Below are 10,000 nucleotides of genomic sequence, written 5' to 3'. Positions count from 1 at the left end.
AAATAAAACACTAAAAACTCACTTAATCAACTCCAAAACACCTCAAAAACACCAAAAATAACCCTAAACAGCATCTCTATAAGTCGCAACCGAAGCCAAATGTAACAAGCCCTCTGATTGGCCGAGAGGAACCCAACCCATGACGTCACGAGGCCCGGGCAGCCAATAGGAGGGCCGGACACATCCACCCCTTCGTGAGCCAGCTGTTCTCGCCTTGGGCCGTTGGTGGAGGGAAAAGCCTTTATATTTTCGCCTTTATTGACTTATTTAAAGGGCGTGGGGGGGCGTTATGGTGGCGGCGGGGGCGTGAGAGGTGCGGGCGTGCGTGGGCGGCGTGGGCGGCGTGGGAGACGTGTATAACGAGAGAAAAAGAGGAAGAAATAACGAGACACACCCCGACTTGCTATCCTATCCTCCCCTTCTCTCTCTCTCTCTCCCTCTCTCTCTCTCTCTCTCTCTCTCCGGCTGTATATAAGTAAGGTAAGTAAAGATTTGTAGTAGTGGTAATAGTAGTAGTAGTAGTAGTAGTAGTAGTAGTAGTAATTATTATTATTATTATCATTATTACGAATTTTTAAAAGCACCATTAATTTTTTTTTAATTTTTAAGGCAAACTGCGATATTTTTTTTTTAATTTTTAAGGCAAACTGCGATATTTTTTTTTTAATTTTTAAGGCAAACTGCGATATTTTTTTTTTAATTTTTAAGGCAAACCGATATTTTTTTTTTAATATGACCTCGGAGGCGATATTTTTAGTGAGTTTGACCCGATATGGCATCAACGCTCCAATCTCCGTACACTAGTAAAACATCACAAATAGTAACCTTGTAGACGATATTTTTAGTGAGTTTGACCTGATATGGCACTGTCGCTCCAATCTCCGCTCCACTAGTAAAACATCACAAATAGTAACCTCATAGACGATATTTTTAGTGAGTTTGACCCGATATGGCATCAACGCTGTAATCTCCACTCCACTAGTAAAACATCACAAATAGTAACCTCATAGACGATATTTTTAGTGAGTTTGACCCGATATGGCATCAACGCTGTAATCTCCACTCCACTAGTAAAACATCGCTGAAATAGTAACCTCGTAGACTATTCTTTGTAGTGAGTTTGACCCGATATGGCATCGTTGCTCTAATCTCCACTCCACTAGTAAAACATCACAAATAGTAACCTCGTAGACGATATTTTTAGTGAGTTTGACCTGATATGGCATCAACGCTGTAATCTCCACTCCACTAGTAAAACATCGCTGAAATAGTTACCTTATAGACGATATTTTTAGTGAGTTTGACCCGATATGGCATCAACGCTCCAATCTCCGCTCCACTAGTAAAACATCGCTGAAATAGTAACCTCATTGACGATATTTTTAGTGAGTTTGACCCGATATGGCATCAACGCTCCAATCTCCGCTCCACTAGTAAAACATCGCTGAAATAGTAACCTCATAGACGATATTTTTAGTGAGTTTGACCCGATATGGCATCAACGCTCCAATCTCCGCTCCACTAGTAAAACATCGCTGAAATAGTAACCTCATTGACGATATTTTTAGTGAGTTTGACCTGATATGGCATCAACGCTGTAATCTCCACTCCTCTAGTAAAACATCGCTGAAATAGTAACCTCATAGACGATATTTTTAGTGAGTTTGACCCGATATGGCATCAACGCTCCAATCTCCACTCCTCTAGTAAAACATCGCTGAAATAGTAACCTCATAGACGATATTTTTAGTGAGTTTGACCCGATATGGCATCAACGCTGTAATCTCCACTCCTCTAGTAAAACATCGCTGAAATAGTAACCTCATAGACGATATTTTTAGTGAGTTTGACCCGATATGGCATCAACGCTCCAATCTCCACTCCTCTAGTAAAACATCGCTGAAATAGTAACCTTGTAGACGATATTTTTAGTGAGTTTGACCCGATATGGGATCGTCGCTCTAATCTCCACTCCACTAGTAAAACATCACAAATAGTAACCTCATTGACGATATTTTTAGTGAGTTTGACCTGATATGGCACTGTCGCTCTACTCTCGCTGAAATAGTAACCTTGTGAATTAGTAACGAAACTTCTTGAGAACTTAATGATTTGTGGTTAATGGTCGCCTAATTCAGCTAGCTTAGCCCGACGGAACTTTACGTTAGCAACAAATAGGGAGGTAATTCTCGCTAAAATTAATACGTGCCGCAGATGAGGTATAATTACTTAGACTAGCAAAACAGCGACAATCTTCAGAGAGTAAATTATCTACTCTTAAAATCCTTGAAAATTCCCTAAAAATCCTTACCGAACTTAATAAAACCTCTCGATAGCAATGAATATGGAAGTACATATTAGCCTCAAAATTAGTTACGTATCGCCGATGAAATATTAATGTCGGCTAACCAAACAAACTTCAGAGAGAGCAAATTATTGACTCAAAAATCCTTACTCATCCTTATAAATCCTTACAAAAGCAACAGATATGGAAGTGATTGACGCAAGATTAGTTACGTATTGCCGATGAAATATATACGTAGCTTAACCAAACAATGACATCAATTTAAGACAGAGTAAGTTATCGACTAAAATCCTTGAAAATTCCCTAAAATCGTTACCGAGCCTCGTAAGACCTCACAAAAACTTTACAAATATGAAAGTAATTGTCGAAGGGTTAGTGTCCAATGGCCGATGAAATTGTAACCTAACCGAGCCTAATAATGTCTCAAGAAATAGTAAATTGTTTTTGCTTAAATATTAACCTAACCTAACAAACCCACCTAAATGAAAAAATATGAAAGTATCCATCGCAAAAATTGTTACGCGTTATTGATGTAATTGTAACCTAACAGAACCTTACGTAAACAGCGAATTGGGACAGTTACGTATTGACGATATAATTGTAACTTCGACTAACCCAACAGTGCCGTAGGAACATTAGAAATAGCAAATTGTCTACTCGTAAAATCCTATATAATCCTTGCCTAAAATAGTTACATGTCAATAATAAAATAGTAACCTAACCTAACCTAACCTAACCTAACAATAGTAACCTGTCACTGAAAAAATAAAGATGAAATTTTGAATGCCAAACGAACTTGAGAAATCATATGCCATCATTTAAAATTCCCTAAAAGCCTAAACTAACCTTACAGAACCTTACGTAAACAGCGAATTGGGACAGTTACGTATTGACGATGTAATTGTAACTTCGTCTGAGCTAACAATGTCATAGGAACGTAAGAAATTGTAACTTATCATCTAAAATTCCGTACAAACCTAAACTAACCTAACAGAACCTTACGTAAACAACAGATAGGACAGTTACGTATTGACGATGTAATTGTAACTTCGTCTGAGCTAACAATGTCATAGGAATGTAAGAAATAGTAACTTATCATCTAAAATTCCCATAAAACCTAAACTAACCTAACAGAACCGTACGTAAACAGCGAATTGGACAGTTACGTATTGAAGATATAATTGTAACTTCGTCTGAGCTAACAATGTCATAGGTATGTAAGAAATAGTAACTTATCATCTAAAATTCCCTTAAAACCTAAACTAACCTAACAGAACCTTACGAAAACAGCGAATTGGGACAGTTACGTATTGATGATATAATTGTAACTTCGTCTGAGCTAACAATGTCATAGGAACGTAAGAAATAGTAACTTATCATCTAAAATTCCCTGAAAACCTAAACTAACCTAACAGAACCTTACGAAACAGCGAATTGGACAGTTACGTATTGACGATATAATTGTAACTTCGTCTGAGCTAACTGTCATAGGAACGTAAGAAATAGTAACTTATCATCTAAAATTCCCTAAAAACCTAAACTAACCTAACAACCTTACGTAAACAGCGAATTGGACAGTTACGTATTGATGATATAATTGTAACTTCGTCTGAGCTAACAATGCCATAGGAGTGTAAGAAATAGTAACTTATCATCTAAAATTCCCTAAAAACCTAAACTAACCTAACAGAACCTTACGAAAACAACAGATAGGACAGTTACGTATTGACGATGTAATTGTAACTTCGTCTGAACTCACAATGTCATAGGAACGTAAGAAATAGTAACTTATCATCTAAAATTCCCTTAAAACCTAAACTAATGTAACAGAACCTTACGAAAACAACAGATAGGACAGTTACGTATTGACGATATAATTGTAAGTTCGTCTGAGCTAACAGTGTCATAGGAACGTAAGAAATAGTAACTTATCATCTAAAATTCCCTTAAAACCTAAACTAACCTAACAGAACCTTACGTAAACAGCGAATTGGGACGATTTACGATGTAATTGTAACTTCGTCTGAGCTAACAATGTCATAGGAACGTAAGAAATAGTAACTTATCATCTAAAATTCCCTAAAAACCTAAACTAACCTAACAGAACCTTACGTAAACAGCGAATTGGGACAGTTACGTATTGACGATATAATTGTAACATCGACTAACCCAACAGTGCCGTAGGAACATTAGAAATAGCAAATTGTCTACTCGTAAAATCCTATATAATCCTAGCCTAAAATAGTTACATGTCAATAATGAAATAGTAACCTAACCTAACCTAACCTAACCTAACCTAACAATAGTAACCTGTCGCTGAAAAAATAAAGATGAAATTTTGAATGCCACACGAACTTGAGAAATCATAAACCATCATTTAAAATTCCCTAAAAACCTAAACTAACCTAACAGAACCTTACGTAAACAGCGAATTGGGACAGTTACGTATTGACGATGTAATTGTAACTTCGTCTGAGCTAACAATGTCATAGGAATGTAAGAAATATTAACTTATCATCTAAAATTCCCTTAAAACCTAAACTAACCTAACAGAACCTTACGTAAACAGCGAATTGGGACAGTTACGTATTGACGACATAATTGTAACTTCGTCTGAGCTAACACTGTCATAGGAATGTAAGAAATAGTAACTTATCATCTAAAATTCCCTAAAAACCTAAACTAACCTAACAGAACCTTACGTAAACAGCGAATTGGACAGTTACGTATTGATGATATAATTGTAACTTCGTCTGAGCTAACAATGTCATAGGTATGTAAGAAATAGTAACTTATCATCTAAAATTCCCATAAAACCTAAACTAACCTAACAGAACCTTACGAAAACAGTGAATTGGACAGTTACGTATTGACGATGTAATTGTAACTTCGTCTGAGCTAACAATGTCATAGGTATGTAAGAAATAGTAACTTATCATCTAAAATTCCCTTAAAACCTAAACTAACCTAACAGAACCTTACGAAAACAACAGATAGGACAGTTACGTATTGACGATGTAATTGTAACTTCGTCTGAGCTAACAATGTCATAGGAATGTAAGAAATAGTAACTTATCATCTAAAATTCCCTTAAAACCTAAACTAACCTAACAGAACCTTACGAAAACAGCGAATTGGGACAGTTACGTATTGACGATGTAATTGTAACTTCGTCTGAGCTAACAATGTCATAGGAACGTAAGAAATATTAACTTATCATCTAAAATTCCCTAAAAACCTAAACTAACCTAACAGAACCTTACGTAAACAACAGATAGGACTGTTACGTATTGACGATGTAATTGTAACTTCGTCTGAGCTAACAATGTCATAGGAACGTAAGAAATAGTAACTTATCATCTAAAATTCCCTACAAACCTAAACTAACCTAACAGAACCTTACGAAAACAGTGAATTGGACAGTTACGTATTGACGATGTAATTGTAACTTCGTCTGAGCTAACAATGTCATAGGTATGTAAGAAATAGTAACTTATCATCTAAAATTCCCTAAAAACCTAAACTAACCTAACAGAACCTTACGTAAACAGCGAATTTGGACAGTTAGGTATTGATGATATAATTGTAACTTCGTCTGAGCTAACAATGTCATAGGAACGTAAGAAATATTAACTTATCATCTAAAATTCCCTAAAAACCTAAACTAACCTAACAGAACCTTACGTAAACAACAGATAGGACTGTTACGTATTGACGATGTAATTGTAACTTCGTCTGAGCTAACAGTGTCATAGGAATGTAAGAAATAGTAACTTATCATTTAAAATTCCCTTAAAACCTAAACTAACCTAACTGAACCTTATGAAACAGCGAATTTGGACAGTTACGTATTGACGATATAATTGTAAGTTCGTCTGAGCTAACAATGTCATAGGAACGTAAGAAATAGTAACTTATCATCTAAAATTCCCTTAAAACCTAAACTAACCTAACAGAACCTTACGTAAACAGCGAATTGGGACAGTTACGTATTGACGATATAATTGTAACTTCGACTAACCTAACAGTGCCGTAGGAACATTAGAAATAGCAAATTATCAACTCGTAAAATCCTATATAATCCTAGCCTAAAATAGTTACATGTCAATAATAAAATACTAACCTAACCTAACCTAACCTAGCCTCCTGCCTATGACTCGACCTCCTTCAAGAATAGTGTATCAAGACGCCTTTCCACTCAAAATTGACCTCGCGTTTGGCTACTTTTGAATTTTGTGGGAGTGTCGAGTAGCGGACCTTTTTTTTTTGTACTTTTTGTTGCCCGTAAGCCGCGTCCTTTGATGTTAAAAAAAAAACCGCAACCTGATGACGAAAAAATAGCTATGTATCGCCCGCAGCAGCGAAATGTAGCCGATACGAGTAACCTATCCTACCCTTAGAGAGCCCCACGAAAACTTGAATATTTAATACAGTCATCCCTCAAATCGTACGTTTTCCAATTGCTCGGTTTCAGTTATATACAGACTGTCATAGAAGATAATTTAGGATTTTTACATTTCATGCTTGTCGGGAAATTCAAAAACCCTAAAAAATCTCAGAAAATCGACGTAAAACCATAAACTGAACTATTGGAAACTGTACTATTTGAGGGAGGTCCGTACAGTGAAACCAAATTGACGGAAAAATAGTTACGTATTGCCCGCAGCAGCGAAATGTAGCTGATACGAGTAACCTATCCTACCCTTAGAGAGCCCCACGAAAACTTGAATATTTAATACAGTCACCCCTCAAATCGTACATTTTCCAATAGCGCGGTTTCAGTTATATACAGACTGTCATAGAAGATATTTTAGGATTTATACATTTCATGCTCGTCGGGAAATTCAAAAATCCTAAAAAATCTCAGAAAATCGACGTAAAACCATAAACTGAACTACGTATTGGAAACTGTACTATTTGAGGGACATCCGTACAGTGACACCAAATTGACGGAAAAATAGCTACGTATCGCCCGCAGCAGCGAAATGTAGCCTATACGAGTAACCTATCCTACCCTTAGAGAGCCCCACGAAAACTTGAATATTTAATACAGTCATCCCTCAAATCGTACATTTTCCAATAGCTCGGTTTCAGTTATATACAGACTGTCATAGAAGATAATTTAGGATTTTTACATTTCATGCTCGTCGGGAAATTCAAAAACCCTAAAAAATCTCAGAAAATCGACGTAAAACCATAAACTGAACTACGTATTGGAAACTGTACTATTTGAGGGACATCCGTACAGTGTAACCAAATTGTCGAGGCCTATCTGGTGTTGTCTCCCGCTGGTCCATTCCTCCCCTCTGCTCTTCCACACACTCCATCCACCTATCCCTTCCTCTCATACGCTACCTACACCCAGCGTTGCTAGATTATCGTATTCACCACCTTGTATTCATTATTTTTTAGCCTCAAACTCTCGTACCTACACAAATAACGAAAGAATATTTAAGTTAGCGTTGAAACTGTTATTTATTGATGTTTGTTTGTTTGTTTTGCTATAGATATGTCAGAAACTACGAAAGGGACAGCTGTTGGGATACTCTGTGGTAGAGCAGAGAGGAGGAAAGGACCCATGGGAGCCTACAGCCACAACGGACTCGACAATTTGGCTCCACTATTTTAACTATTCAAGTTTTCGTGGGGCTTTCTTAGGGTAGAATAGCTTACTCGTATTGGCAATGTTACGCTGCTGCCGGCGATATGTAACTATTTTTTCGTCGTCAGGTTACTGGTTGTTGGGGTTGTGTTTGGCTAGGTTAGGTTAGGTTAGGTTAGGTTAGGTTAGGTTAGGTTAGGTTAGGTTACTATTTAATTGCTAGGTTAGGTTAGGTTAGGTTAGGTTACTATTTCAATATTGACATGTAACTATTTTAGGCTAGGATTTTATAGGCCTGTAAGACCGGCCTCGACATATTTGGAAGACTTTAGATCCAGCGGAAATAGATACGCATTGGCCATGAGATGGTAACCTAACCTAGCGGAACTTTACGAAGACGATGAAATTGGAACTTAATTGAATATAAACACAGCAGTAACTATAGATGAAATAACACAAATGATATGTAAGTAGGTGAATTTATAAGCGAAACGATAGCACTGGATGAATTTAAACACAGCGAAAACTAAAGATGAAATAACTCAAATAATAACATCCAAGTAGGTGAATTTATAAGCGAAACGACAGCTCTGGATAACTATAGGTGAAATAACTCAAATAATAACATCCAAGTAGGTGAATTTATAAGTGAAACGATAGCTCTGGATAACTATAGATGAAATAACACAAATAATAACATCCAAGTAGGTGAATTTATAAGCGAAACGATAGCTCTGGATAACAATAGATGAAATAACACAAATAATAACATCCAAGTAGGTGAATTTATAAGCGAAACGATAGCTCTGGATAACTATAGATGAAATAACACAAATAATAACATCCAAGTAGGTGAATTTATAAGCGAAACGACAGCACTGGATAACTATAGATGAAATAACACAAATAATAACATCATCCAAGTAGGTGAATTTATAAGCGAAACAACAGCACTGGATAACTATAGATGAAATAACACAAATAATAACATCCAAGTAGGTGAATTTATAAACGAAACGATTGCACTGGATAACTATTGATGAAATAACTTAAATAATAACATCCAAGTAGGTGAATTTATAAGCGAAACGACAGCTCTGGATAACTATATATGAAATAACACAAATAATAACATCCAAGTAGGCAAATTTATAAGCGAAACAACAGCTCTGGATAACTATTGATGAAATAACACAAATAATAACATACAAGTAGGCGAATTTATAAGCGAAACGATAGCTCTGGATAACTATAGATGAAATAACACAAATAATAACATCCAATTAGGTGAATTTATAAGCGAAACGACAGCTCTGGATAACTATAGATGAAATAACACAAATAATAACATCCAAGTTGGTGAATTTATAAGCGAAACGATTGCACTGGATAACTATAGATGAAATAACACAAATAATAACATCATCCAAGTAGGTGAATTTATAAGCGAAACGATAGAACTGGATAACTATAGATGAAATAACACAAATAATAACATCCAAGTAGGCGAATTTATAAGCGAAATGACAGCTCTGGATAACTATAGATGAAATAACACAAATAATAACATCATCCAAGTAGGTGAATTTATAAGCGAAACGATAGCTCTGGATAACTATAGATGAAATAACACAAATAATAACATCATCCAAGTAGGTGAATTTATAAGCGAAACGATAGCTCTGGATAACTATAGATGAAATAACACAAATAATAACATACAAGTAGGTGAATTTATAAGCGAAACGATAGAACTGGATAACTATAGATGAAATAACACAAATAATAACATCCAAGTAGGCGAAATTATAAGCGAAACGATAGAACTGGATAACTATAGATGAAATAACACAAATAATAACATCCAAGTAGGTGAATTTATAAGCGAAACGATAGAACTGGATAACTATAGATGAAATAACACAAATAATAACATCCAAGTAGGCGAATTTATAAGCGAAACAATAGCACTGGATAACTATAGATGAAATAACACAAATAATAACATCCAAGTAGGTGAATTTATAAGCGAAACAATAGCACTGGATAACTATAGATGAAATAACTCAAATAATAACATCCAAGTAGGCGAA

General features: G+C 35.8%; 1 protein-coding gene and 2 long non-coding RNA genes across 8 annotated transcripts in view; 1 reads left to right on the top strand and 2 right to left on the bottom strand.

The window, feature by feature from the left end:
* Positions 1–201: 201 nt before the first annotated feature.
* LOC126988599 (high affinity cAMP-specific and IBMX-insensitive 3',5'-cyclic phosphodiesterase 8B-like) overlaps positions 202–10,000 on the top strand; it is a 42,513-nt gene continuing 32,714 nt past the window's right edge. For 2 of the 3 annotated variants that reach the window (XM_050846943.1, XM_050846941.1), the window contains exon 1: positions 203–480. The gene's annotated coding sequence lies outside the window, so the exon portion shown is untranslated. Of the gene's footprint in view, positions 481–10,000 lie in introns of all 3 variants that reach the window. The other variant, XM_050846942.1, reaches the window with a different exon arrangement.
* On the bottom strand, positions 496–3,256 carry LOC126988605 (uncharacterized). Of its 3 annotated transcripts, none has more exons than XR_007742289.1 (3): positions 1,913–3,256; positions 1,276–1,548; positions 496–1,094 (listed from the first exon to the last, which is right to left on the bottom strand). It is a non-coding gene; the product is annotated as an uncharacterized LOC126988605 (long non-coding RNA). The 3 variants fall into 3 exon arrangements; XR_007742291.1 differs by lacking the exon at positions 1,913–3,256 and adding an exon at positions 1,822–1,895; XR_007742290.1 differs by lacking the exon at positions 1,913–3,256 and adding an exon at positions 1,640–1,892.
* On the bottom strand, positions 3,495–7,826 carry LOC126988606 (uncharacterized). 2 transcript variants are annotated; one of them, XR_007742293.1, is made up of 4 exons: positions 6,265–7,826; positions 5,423–5,984; positions 4,721–5,002; positions 3,495–3,723 (listed from the first exon to the last, which is right to left on the bottom strand). It is a non-coding gene; the product is annotated as an uncharacterized LOC126988606 (long non-coding RNA). The 2 variants fall into 2 exon arrangements; XR_007742292.1 differs by lacking the exon at positions 3,495–3,723 and having other exon boundaries at positions 4,359–5,002.

This window comes from Eriocheir sinensis, chromosome 69 (genome assembly GCF_024679095.1).
Source record: "Eriocheir sinensis breed Jianghai 21 chromosome 69, ASM2467909v1, whole genome shotgun sequence".
NCBI lineage: Eukaryota > Metazoa > Arthropoda > Malacostraca > Decapoda > Varunidae > Eriocheir > Eriocheir sinensis.
The sequence above is the reverse complement of the archived record's forward strand: the minus strand, read 5'-3'. Positions and strand labels throughout refer to the sequence as shown.